The following is a 13,103-nucleotide window of genomic DNA, read 5'->3' on the forward strand; positions in this document are numbered from 1 at the left end:
AAGTGATGTGGTAAAACACCCTGGGATTAGCATGGCTAATTGTTCCCTTCACATACAGCAAGACCAGACTAATGTAAGTTGTTACAGAGATCTGCAAGAAAAATCTGTTTCTTCTACTTTGTATTCTCATTGAGATTGGCAACTGCAGAAAACTGCCATATCTCTTAAAATTGCGCTGCCATGTTTTACTTAAGCTTTTGCAAGACAAACTTCTGCGCGGACTTTATTTCCATTGCATGCTTCTCCACTTTTCCTTATAACAGACCTGATAAGAGAGTGAGTTGCTTCACTGACGTTAACATAAGGAAGTCCAAAATGTAAAACAAACTCGGTTTACAGTAATGCTTAACTTTTCCTCCCACAAGTTGCTTGTCTGTGCATTATTAAATATGGTTTTACCTCTGCAGACCTGTTAGTATAGAAGAGGTTTGGAGTGCAGCTTTCAAGCACGGCAATAGGCAGATGTTTCAGCTTCCAACCTGAAGAACAGGTTCTGCAGATGGAAAAGGAACGAAATGTCTGTCCAGGATTGTTACCACCCTCTGATTCCTTTTGCCTCCTCCCACTTTGAACTTGTTACCCTGGAGCCGAACTGTTTGAAGAAGGACTCTAAGAGCTGCTTTGTGATCGGTGAGCTGAGAGCCCTTAGCATATAAAATGCAGGGGCGGAGCCTCCACTCGCAGACTTCGCGGTTCCCTCCCCCCTTTTTTTGTCACGCTTGCGAAGGTTCCGAAGCACCGTGCCGAGAGGCTAGGACAGCTTGTCTGCACTGTCCAGAGAGAAGAGACAAAGGTGTGTGGGGGTTTTTGTTTTGTTTTAATTTGCTGCTTTCTCTTTCAGGAATCATTTTGGTGTGCTTTTAAGACTTTGGCTCACTCTTAGAAGTTAGCAACTAATTTTATAGTATGCTACCACAGGAATATATATAGCTTTATGATTGCAGCAGAGTTTGCTACTACTTTTGCTTTTGTCTTTTCTAAGGAAGAGAGAGAATGGAAAGAGTGTGATGTCTAATGCTTGTTTGATTTTGGTAATGCTTTCTCTTGTTCATGAAAGTGTTCAGGAACCTTGGAATTCTGTTAGTCCTAAGTTTTTGGATTCTCAGAGCTTGTAAGGATGAAGAAAACTGCATTTGTGATTTAAGTTTAGACTTTTCTAACTGGACAACTGCTTTCTTCAACACAAGAGACTAGTGCATTCATTCTGAAATTATAAGTTGAGTCTTGAGCTTTCACAGATATACTAAGCTAAAACTAAAACTGACTTGGGCAAGAGAAGTTGAATGTAAAATAAACTTTAGATTTAAATATAATACCAGTTAAGTAATATAACCTGTCTGCTTCTGTGACTGAACAGTTGGTAAGTCTTAACTTGGAAGGAAAGACACACATGACCCTTCGAAAGGGTATGCATTGTTTGGCTTTTTTTGTTGTTATTGTTTTGGGCTGTGGAGAAGGAATTTTCAGTTCTTTTCTGGCATAAAAATGTGGGTTATGATTGCAGAGATATGGCAAATAATAATAATGGCCAAATTGCTAGTGCTGTGTATGCTGCAAATGCCTTGGGCTTCAGAGTTTAGATGTAGGTCTTAAACATACCCCAAATCCTAAGGGCGATAGTTTCTAGAATCACGTTGTGTTTCATGGTAGAGGTAGGTTCAACTGCTAAAAAATAAAATAGAAGTACAGTGAGATTCACTTCTAACTGTCGTAAGTTTGAGATAGGAATTGATGCCATCTTCAGAATCTAGCTCGAAGTTAAGTTGTTTCTTTGTTGTTCAAAAGAAAGTGGTCAAAGTTTTGTCTGTTAAGAGAGCTTTTTCTGTTCTTACTGAAGGGGAAAAAAACCTTAGCTGGGGAGAATTCTTTCTTGCCAAGTAAGATTAGGTATGAAGGAACTGTTTAGTCCAAATGAAGGACAGAGGTTGTGAGGGAAGGTCAATGACTACTGATGAAATGTACTAGTTATCTAAATGCGGGCAAGATTGCATGGTGTCATAGTTATTGCATTCTAATGACCTCAGTACCAGTACGTGAAGAACAGATGAAAAAATGGGAACTTGTCTCTGAGCTCTTCAGTATCTTTGGTAGGTGGACTACTTGTTTTAGATTGTCTGCTTCTGGGCACTGAGGGTTGGTTATATATAGACCAGAGACCATGACCGGATACAGATACATTTGACATCGCAGACCAGTTAACAGTGGGCTTTTTATTTAATAAGCAAGATATATTACCAGATCTACTTCTGTCATACATGCTTGTATAATATAAGCCTGTATAACTGAATCTTGAAACGCTAAGGGGTTGCTGATTCTTATATTTAATGGCTATGTTGGGAAGATCAGCTCCTATAATGCATCATATTTTCATCCTTCTCAGCCTGAAGAATCTGTCATTCTGATCACCTGCCTAAGGTATGGCTTCCTGTCTAAAGCCAGGAGAACTTTAATCTGACTATTTTTTCTTAGTTTGTCTAATCCTTATGTTAGTCTTGGAAAGTTAATTCTTTCTCTGATTGCCCTTGCAACTCATGGAGATTCTCATCTTATAGAACCACAAGTCTTCTAGGGTCACAGATACGTGGATTGTTTGTTAACTCATGCCTTGTCACTGGTCAGTAAATGAGACTTTTCAGTGGAATGTCTTGCCTGTAAATTTCTGTGAAACCTATTAAATTCATGCCCTAGAGACCACTGCAAAATTTTCAGTCATTCCTTGCTTTTGGTTGGTTTTTGTTCTGGCTTTGCAAAAATGATTATAAGTTTCTAGTTTACGGCCAAGCTCCTTTTACGTTACCTGAAAAGGCTTTTGTTGTCTTATGTGGCATTCGTAATTTCTGTAATTTATGTTGAATTAAAAGCTGGTCCATACTTACCCTGAATTGTCCGAGAGCATCTAAGTGAATGTTGCTGCAGGAAGTCCTTCCCACTGTGAGAGCTTGTTGATAACATTCATATATTGTAAAAAGCTGTAGAGGTGAAAGACTGAAATTCTTTTCTAAAAGAATCTTTGCTCTTGGTTAGGAATAAAAGATATAGACTGTATGGTTCTTCTAAAGTTCTGTATTCACAGTTTCAGAACACCACAACCTTACTTTGGTTTTAAAATAAAATGTACAGAGCACTCAGTTCCTAAATATAATTCAAACTTATTTGTGAACATCACTGGAATTTGTTCTTGTTAGTCTTGTTAATTTGTCCAGAGCTGAGAAACAGACTGTATAAATAAATTTGAGTGGGTAATAGGATGAGGCTGAAGAGATTTTTTGGTAAAGACAATCTCTCAGTTACTAAGGATCATCTGAATTTACTGCAATACATTTGTCATGCACCAAGATATCTCAGTTCTGCATTAGTTATCTATAAAATGACCTGCTGCTTCCCATGATAGACTTACTCTGATCTTACTATTGAAATATATTCTCCAGTGTTACACCTGAATTTTCTTTCACCTACTTCCACTGTCTTGGCCTTATTTGTGAGCTAACCTCTGCTCCCATTGATACCACCGGCCTAGCTAAATGATAGCAAACCTTCCTATATATCAGTTATTGTGAATAATTCCTAATGGCATATGTGAAATGATTAGTAGCTATAGACCATGCATTCAGGATCAGATGACAGTGAAGAGAAGGCCTGTATAACATGAGCAAAGTCCTTGTCCACAGGGACAGCTGTTCTCCCTCCCTGGCCCCTGAACCAAGTGTAATGTGCGTGGCCACTTCATAGAACATGTCAGTGCAGTATTTGCTGCAAGTCGTTATGAAGTTCTGGACTTCCACATTACTGCTTAGAAGACAGCTCTAAATCTGTAAGGAATTTCCAGACCTTTTATTCATTGTTTAATCTGCCTCCATTTTGTGGAGGTGGAGCACTTGCCTTCAGCACATATAAGTACACAGTAAAGTCATTGGATAGGTAGGTACCTGTAAAACTGCAGGCTGTGACAAATCTTTACACATGCTTAGGCAAAGTTCTGACTTTTCTTCCTGTTGTTTTTCTGTACATTACTATCTGGCAGACTGCATGTGTGTCTGTGCATTATTGATAGAAATTTTGTGTGTAGACATCAAAACAAGCAGGTCTAATGCTTCGGTGTTTTGAGAATCTTGGTTTCTGTTGTTCTGCAGGAGGCATAATGGCTGACAAAGGAACAGTGGTAGTTGGAGTCCACACTTGAAAAATTATTTCCTTTTCAAATAGGAATTGAACTGAAATCCTGAAGTGTTCACTTGAGATGAGAAAATGAAGAAAATAGGGTTCTGGATGGGGAGATGGTGTTTCAGGCTACATGTCATGAACAACTTCCTCAGGTGCAAAATGGCCACAATAAAATACACTCTTTGAGTCAAGTGCATTGGGCTCTGTTGATGAGAAGAGCTAAGAATTTTGTTGGTAAGCCTCTAGCTGCTTGGAGCTAGCCTGCAGGCCTGTGGATCTCATTTGTTAAAGAGCTCACTGTCTGATCCATCTGAGGCTGGATTTCAAGCAGGCATAAGGTAAATGTTAAAATAAGCACTGACATAATTTTAGAAGTGCAGTTTCCCCATACCCATGTACTTGAAAGCATTAGCTGAGGTTTTCAGATCTGTTTGAGTGAGAAATACAGCATGCAACTTAAGAGACTGATTTTTGTATGCCTGGTTCTCATCTGGCCCTGCATTTTTTATTGTTTATCACAGCCTCAGTTGTTTCCATTTAATTAAGGAATGGCTCCTGGAGAATCTTCTGACATTGTAATAGTTGTCAGGAAGCTCTGGATTGCCTCTGAAATTAAGAGGGAAATCAGGTGGTAAGGCAAAGGAGCTTTACATGTTAATGTTCCTGGGAGAGATTGAAAGTGCTGCAAAAACTATGTAGTTCCCATCCCCTCCAGGTGGTGTTTGCCAAAGGCCGTTATGCAGAAACTCGCAATACCGCTTTTTGTGTTGAATCTGGTGTTAAGAGGATGTCACTTCATAGCTCTCCTTGCAGGACTAGTTAAGATAAAATAACTTCGAAGAGGCTCCTCCCTGCCTCTTCTCCCCTTTGACATGCCCCCCCCCCCCCCGCCCCCAGCTTGTTATTCCAGATTTCCTAGTGCCCTTAGATGCTGGAACATAATTTCTGGAAGTTTTCTCTGCCTTTAACTGAAAACATGTAATTCGTGTTCTGTTTATTTAAAAAAAAAAAAGAGCAAGGGATAGAGCCTGAGGAAACAACGGAAGCATGCAATTGAGGTGCCTAGAAGAAGGAGAAAGTGCAGAGGAGAAAGTGAAAAACAGAACTTTGGGATGTGTTATGTGCTGGTATTGTTTAGTGGGATTGCTGCAAGAACTAAGTGCAATACATTCTGCTTGATTTGGTGTGTCAAGGATGTGACCACATTGGATTGTACAGAGGGAGCTGCCTGTGCGTGGAGCTGAAGATAGGTTGTCAGATAGCTGAAATTGCCAGAAAGACTTGCATGAACTCTGTTGGCTTTGGAGTGAGTCTTTGGTAAAGATGGGGCTTACCAGTTGCTGTAATGCCCCCTTAGAGCTGGCCTCTGGCGTGTGGATTTGGGGGGGGTGTGTGTGTTTTGTTTACACTTAGAAACCACTTAGTGGATTTGGTGCTGTATGCCTTGGATAGTGAGATTGCAGTCTATGATTTTGGTTTTGGATCATCCTTCGTTAAATAACTTTATACTGTAGGAGACAAAACTATTAAGTGACCTATCCCACTTCTTTCTTCCCCTCCTGGGAGTTTAGACAGGTTCCGAATGAGACAAGGTTATTGCAGCAATGTTATTTATTGACTAACAAAGTACTAAAGTCCAGGGGAAGGCGGTGAACAAAGCAGAGCTCTACTTTGAAATTTATTGGCTTAGGCCCTAAAGACTTGGCTACCTTGTAGCAAGTCCATTAGTTAGTGTTTGTGTATGTCACTGCCCTCTGTTTGACAAAATGGGAATGCATTGAGCTGTTCCCAGACCCTTTCCTGCTAATGGAGAAGGAGATGAATAAATTTACAAAATTAGTTTGGAAGTTTGGCAAAAAAAAAAGCAGCCTTCTCTTTAAGTTGCCAAGTGTAAGTGTGTTTTTCTTGTTTGCAGTATAGACTTGTAGCAGTCACTTTCACCAGCTTGGTTTCTGTCTTATAGTAGGGTGGTGTGAAGAAAGACCTACTTGAAAAGAGACTATGCTTTTGATTCTGTTCAGGTTCCTTACTGTGGTAAAGTAAAATGTTGCCAGCTGTGCAAAACCTGATGAAAACCTTTGCCCAGCCTTAGGTCCAGGATGGTGACTTACTAAGCTTTCAAAAATGTCTGAAAGATGATCTTTGTAGACAATGGCATTAGAAGAGTGCACACAACACTTTTATCATCAACTTATTTCTAGGGGCATTTATTGGAAATGAAGCGTGAGTTGCAAACCAAGAGAATCCAACGGTCCTCAACTCAACTGTTTCTTATAGAAGGCACTTAAATATAGATCAATTATTAATCCGAACAAAAAGCAGCATGTGACCCTAAGGACAACATAATAGATTAGATATGAGATGTTCAAAGGAGCATGTACACTGCTTTAAATTGCAGAGGCAGTTGGGCATCTGCACTTACTTAAATTCATGTGTGAAATTTCTGAAGCAATCTAAGTTGTAAGAGAGCTGGAGAGGATCTCTTGTAATGGATTTGAAACCCCACAATCCTTCCAAAGTCTGTCATTCTCTCTTTTGTGGTTGGAATTGGTATTCCATGTTCTCTGCTCATCACCTTTCTCCCTGTCACTGAAGGTAATTTCATTATTTCTGTGTCCTTCTATCATCTCTAGTTTCGAAGTCTGTCATGACTGGCTCCTACTTTGTGTAAAGCTTTCAGGAAAGTCAAATGTTTGGAAGCAGTGTAGATTTGTGGAGTATTTGCACAATCTTATAAAGAGGCACCTATGGTGTAGTTAAAAATAATAGTCTTGACTTCCATTTGCAGAACTTAAATACTAGATGGTCCTATTTTTGCAGTTTTCATTGAATGGGCTTGTGTACTCTTCTCCCAAAGCTGGATGTAATTAGCTCAATTTTTTTTGTGTGTGTGCATGTGCTTGATGTAATTCAGTGGTATGAAGCCTGCTTATTGGCTTTCAGTTGTGTCAAACACAGCCAAAGTTTTATCGCTTTCCAGTTACCCAGAGTAGGTTAGAGAAGTAAAATCAGAATACAGATCAAAGATGCTGTAGTACATACATACGTTCCCTTGCTGGGAATTTTGGCCATTTTATATTGGAAAGTGTAGTCATTAGTGTTGTTAAACCTGTGCTCTGGATCTACTCTGTGCCTCTGAAAGGTTTTCATTTACCCTGATTGGCTCTTCATATTGTTCCAATTTGAGGTTATGTATATAAATTTCTGCTGTAAACTTTTTTGTCTTGGTAATGATACAAGTGGTGGAAAACTACAATAAATATGTGCTGAGAGGTGGCTGGAGTGAGGCTGGTGGGGGAAAAAACCCTTTGCTTTTAATTAGGGTAATATCTTCTTTCACTAGCAATAGTTAAATTGTTACCATTTTATATCTTGTTAGCTAAATTATGAGGTATTCATTTTATTTCATATTCTCTCATACTGTCCTTCTTCCTCTACTTAGGCTTTTGTATCTGGTCCTACTAGGCATCCTCAGGAGAAGGCTGCTGATTTACCACTGACTTGCCAAAGGAGAACACGTGTTGCCACCTCCTTTCTAACTCCCCCAGCCTAAGTTATTCCTTGATATCTCAGAGATTGATCAGTACAGCAATAAACTGCTGTACAGACCTAAAGCAGCTTGATTAAAGGTCATAGGCATTATTCTTAAAAGAAATTCCTGCCTCTTTAGATGAGGTTGAAGAAAAAATATTAAAAAAGGTTGGGCTTCTGGAGAGTGACCAAGACTGCTAACATAATTGAGAGTATTAGCATTATTACTACTATAGATCTCGTGATTACAAATGGCATTGGAGCTCATAATCTGTGTCTCCTCTTTGATATGACTCACAAATTCCCATGTGCAGTCAAAGCTTAGTTTTCCAGCAGTAGTCACTTCCTGTCTGTTTCCAGACAAGGAGATCTTCCTCTCCCCATTCCTTCTCTGAGGCTTTTTGTTTTTCATGGTCTATAGTATGGAACTTGTATTTTCGAAGTACTTTTGAGCCAGGCTATTGGATGGGATTTAGAGCCTTGCTTAATTAGTTCCCTTTGCTCTTCTAATAAAAGTTTACACTTCTCCCTTGCTAATAAGAAATGCAAATGTTCTTAAGAAGCAAGAGGCTGCTGTGTGCTATGTTTCCATTGTCATTTCAGATAGGTCTGGGAACTGGCTAGCAACAAGTAACGATTATGAAGCTGAGAGGGTTTTTGGCAACTCAGGATAAATAAGGAAGGGGATTACAAACAAGTCTACCTCCTATATATAGAAGTTGTTGCAAATTTCAAGTTTTGTTTTGTAAAGTAAATGCTAAAGTCATATGACACAGTCAATATGAGCCTGAAATAAATTATTTGGATTTAATGATGTCTCCTTACTTGCATAAGGAATATTCAGTTACATCATTCAGCAAAAATGCAGGGCTCTCCTGCATGTGCAGCTCTAGCTCAAGCTGTAAGGGGTGGGTGAAGAAAAGCTGACAAATGTTAAGTGATCCTTTTAAGTGGGATGACTGTGTTCTGGGTGTAAGGTGAATGCATCAGGCTGCCAGAAAGATATTCTGATGTCCTTTTCTCTTGACTGCCTTTTCTCTGCTTCTCCCTTATATTTTTAACTGAATTGTTTGCCAGAGGACTTTGTATTACATGCCAGTTTGTTCTGTGCGTGCTCTGTCCCTTGGGAAAAAGAATGTTGTATCACACCCTAAGGTGTGGGCTTACCCCCTTGTTCCATAGTACTGAAACAGACTTCTTTCATTTTGCAGTTGCTTTGGATGTGAAGTAACATGCCTGGGCGTGCAAGTTATCTCAAATGGAATTGCCCAGTGAAGAGTTGCATTCTTTAAAATGAACAGCATGTCATAGTGAACCGCAGTAGAGTGTAAAAGCAAATCCCAAGTCTCAGATTCGAATGCTTTAAAATATTTTTTTTCTCCCATTTGATAACACTTTGATCTTTCATCCTATTGATCTGCTTCCTGATCAAAGTATTTGAGTTTCAGTGATGATTTAGTTTTTGTATGTTTCATCCACAGTATCAGTGTATCTGTTCTGGAAGGCTATCGGAGCTTGTCTGTGTTGTGGTGGGTGCCACATGATACCTCCCTGAACACAAAAGCAGGTCTTCTGGGGTTAAACTTTAAATACTACAGGGATATAAAAAAGGCTAAAGGATTGTTAATGATGTACACAGCTTTTTTTTGTCCATGTAAGTGATATCTACCCTGCCTCTAGAGTTTTAAGTCCTGTTTTCTAAGGGAATATGGAACCTCACACAATAATACTTAGGTAGGGCTCTTAACCTGAGCAGTCAGTTTAAATCTTGTTCATGTGGTCTGAACAGATACAGTTGCTCTCTTTTGGCTATTTTGTGACTTTTGTCAATGAGCAGCGCTGTGCTCAGGGGCCAGTGTTTCCTAGCATAGCACAGGTGAAATATTTTCAGAGAACATAGCTGATATTTTTCATCATATGATCTTCACAAGAAATTTTCCAGGAAAGCCAACTGAGTTTTTCATTTACTTGAATAGGAAGTCTGGCCCCTGAATCTTGTTCTGATACCAATTTGAATCCTGCTGTATTTTTAAGGATGAATTGTGTGCTTTTCTGTTGGCTGCCTAGGATTTATGGGGACATTCAGCTTGCTGTTTTGGGGAGACGGGCTGGGCTTTTTTTTTATTTAAATGTTTGCTGAGGAGAAGGGGGGGGAAGAGGGGGAAGTCTGAGGACCTGTACAGAAGCTCTGACAGGTGGGACTGAGTGAAGAAAGATCATCTTTTGCATGAAAACAGAAGACATTTAGAGATCAGCTGAGTCACAATAGCTTCACTTTCAGATCAGAAAAAAGAGTAAAGAAGGTGAATTTGACATGACTCAAGACAATAAAATATTCAGTGAGCCACATCCTCACACAGTGTAATGTATCACAGCTCATCTGCTTTCACTGAAGTGATGCCAGTATATACCAGTACGAAGATCCATGCTCATTCAGTCTTCCTCACTCTTATGGATATGTTCGTTGGTGTATAATGAGTCACAGTGATTGAACTTCCTACAAAGGAAATGACCTCTCAAAAAAACCCTAAAGCAAAGAGGTGAGAGAGTCTGGCAAAATAACTACCAACCAGTTCAACTTCCTGAAAAGGAAATGGATGGATCTTGTCTTAATGTTAACGGTTTCATCTGTCCTATGAACTGTGGATTGATCTCAGGGTTAAACATTTGACATGCGTGTACCAGAAATGGCACTTTGTGGCTACTGGATATAACATTGTGGTTAGGAGGAGAAGTGCCCAGATGACCAAAGCAGACAGATAACTCACTGTTGTGAGGCAGTGCCCGTCATCTGTAGAAGTACTTGCTCAGAGTATGCAATGGAGTAGCTCCAGAAATGCTGTTGAGTGTAGTTTTGGCTTTTTCAGTGGACCCAGTTGATTTAACTCCTGAGATGCCTTCTAATGTCTAGTTTTGGTTCTGTCCTAAAGTTCTAAAAAAAAAAAAACCAACCCCTTCCTGAGTCTTTTCTCATTTACTGTAAATCAGGGGCAGGTGCAGTGAAAGCAAATACACTGAACAAATGTGCATTTATCTATCTGTCTAACTATAGCTACTTCACTTCTTCCTTGTAGTCAATTTACCTTTCTTGACATTATGTATTTTGTCATGCTCAGGAAATTTTGAAGATGCTTATTGAGTAGGATAGGAAAGTTAGACAAGGAAGATCTGTTACCTAGCTTTGGTTTTGGAAGGTATAGGGTGAGGCTACAGGGGAGCGTGATCAAGGCAGGAGTGTATCTTAAGACTTTTCCTCAGCTGTGCTCTGTCTCAGCATATTTTCTGTCTTCAGCAAAAGTTTACATACATGTGAAGTATAAACGATGTATGGGAATAGCAGCCACAACAAATGTAATAACAGAAAGGTTTAGTCTTAAGCAAACGTTGCTCACTTCATCTGAGAACAATGACTTTACTGTTACAGCATTTGCGTGCTTTAATGACATCACTGCTGGATAAGGTGATGCTCTTAAAGGAGTCTGATAGCTCTTTGTTAACTTTGGGTTCTTTGATAATTCTACAGAAGCCATTAACAAAAAATATTTCTCTTGTATTTTAATCCATGTAAGGACCTGGTGCATTATAGGGTCATTAATTCTCCTGATGAATATCATACAATTTCTACTTCAAGTAATAAATTCATTTTGGTTCCTAGAATAGCTCAAGTCTGAGGGGACCTCAGAAGGTACGTCATTTGGTACAACCTTCTGCTCAAAGCAGGATCGACGCTGAATGCAGACCAGGCTTTCCCTTTGGGTGAGGAGTCTGATTCTTGGTAAACTGTTTGCAGAGTTGAATACTGAGTTTCAGCAACTATATTTGCAGAATATATATTCTATATATCTTCTAGTCACTGACATCTAGAAATGTTTGAGTAGTGTGTACAATGACTGTTTTTGGGCTGTATAGGTTTTTTCTTTGGTTTAACCTTGCTACAATGCTGTTGCTCTATGTGTAAAAGCTAGGATATTTCCTTTGCTGAAGTTCCTCCTATTTTTTTTTTAACTTGTTACTATTGTTTCAGTTGCATGAACCCTTTCAGGGAGACCTGTACTAGGTGCTGTGTATAGAGATAACAAGACTATCTTATTCCTAGAGAGACGTATGGATTTTATAGGCAGTGGGTAGATACAAGCAGAAAAGGAGAACTCTAATTCCTTTAAAAAAATAAAGGGAATAGGGCATGCATGGTACATGCTTATTTGAAGAACATCTTCTAACTAGAAACAAAAGCTGCTTAAGATTTTCTTCCATTTGTAAATTTATATAAGGGTTCACTCACAGTTGAAACAGGCATACTTAAATTTCAGAAGCTATGTTACCCCACGGCTTTCACACTGAAAGGCAGACACAAAAAAGAGGGGTTTTTTGTTTGTTTGTTTCTTTGACTAACTCTTCAGTATCTGCTTTGGATTCTAGAGTCCTCCAAAAATTCCATGTTTGAGAGTTGGGTAGGAGAAGAGAGGAGGGCAAAACACCATGACTAGGTGGTGATATTTTCTGTTGTCTGTTGTGCAAGATGTGTGTAGGGATTGGATACAGGTAAGAGGTTGCAGGGTTTCTTTTGTCCTTGATTTTTTCAAAACAGCCAATAAAACCATAGTAATATCTAGAAAGGGTTATAGACTCGATACACTCGGAGTTTTGGCGCTGTTAACCTTCTGTTAGAGCAGCATTTAGCAGACAGCTTGTGAGACAGATGTCGACCAGTAGCTGTAGGATGAGTTTCTCATATTGTCACCTTATATGGAACAGAGAAATTAAGCCAGGGTGTGGGATTCAGTTTGCAAACTCCATAATGCTGATAGGACAGCAGTTAGTGGTAACCAGGAAATGAGTGGTGTTGTGTAGACAGCTACATCTGAAAATACAAGTGAGATCAATAGATCTATCAACATGCTTTTACAGGGTGGTCGTGACAGCAGACTACTGTTGTGAATTAGTACTCTGTTTTATTAGGTGCTTGTTACACATACAGTGAGTTGCAGCAAAAAGTTGGTATCTGCCCCCAAATTCTATTGGTAAATAACTCAAGCTTGCGGCTGAGTTGAGTCCAGCATCCATTGTGTTTGACGCCTACTTGCTTCAAGTACATTGTTCCTACTCCTCCTCGACATGCATAGTATTAGTTCAGCTGAACACAGGCTGCTATGCCATTCATATTATACTCATGGTAGAACATTGAAGATGTAGTAGCAGGAATAACTTATTTTTACCAGATCAATAGGAGCAGAGAGAAACAGTTTTAGTTTCATCAGAACATCCCCAAATGAACTACAGCAAGAGGTGCTCCTCCAGTGTTAAAATGGTGTCTTGCCAAGAAAGTTATGAATGCTTACCTTTTTTCTGGCATCATGGAAGACACAGCTTATGTGTAGGAGCAAGTAATCCTGTAAGCCGAAGAGTTGCGG

The 13,103-nt window shown here is 39.4% G+C and overlaps 1 protein-coding gene across 5 annotated transcripts in view; it reads left to right on the plus strand.

The window, feature by feature from the left end:
* Positions 1–13,103, plus strand: part of PLCH2 (phospholipase C eta 2) — a 128,460-nt gene that overhangs the window by 5,623 nt on the left and 109,734 nt on the right. For 4 of the 5 annotated variants that reach the window (XM_072884282.1, XM_072884287.1, XM_072884285.1 and 1 more), the window contains exon 4: positions 408–793. The gene's annotated coding sequence lies outside the window, so the exon portion shown is untranslated. The remainder of the gene's footprint in view (positions 1–407; positions 794–13,103) is intronic. The other variant, XM_072884284.1, reaches the window with a different exon arrangement.

The sequence above is a fragment of the Ciconia boyciana genome, chromosome 19 (assembly GCF_034638445.1).
Source record: "Ciconia boyciana chromosome 19, ASM3463844v1, whole genome shotgun sequence".
NCBI classification, from domain to species: domain Eukaryota; kingdom Metazoa; phylum Chordata; class Aves; order Ciconiiformes; family Ciconiidae; genus Ciconia; species Ciconia boyciana.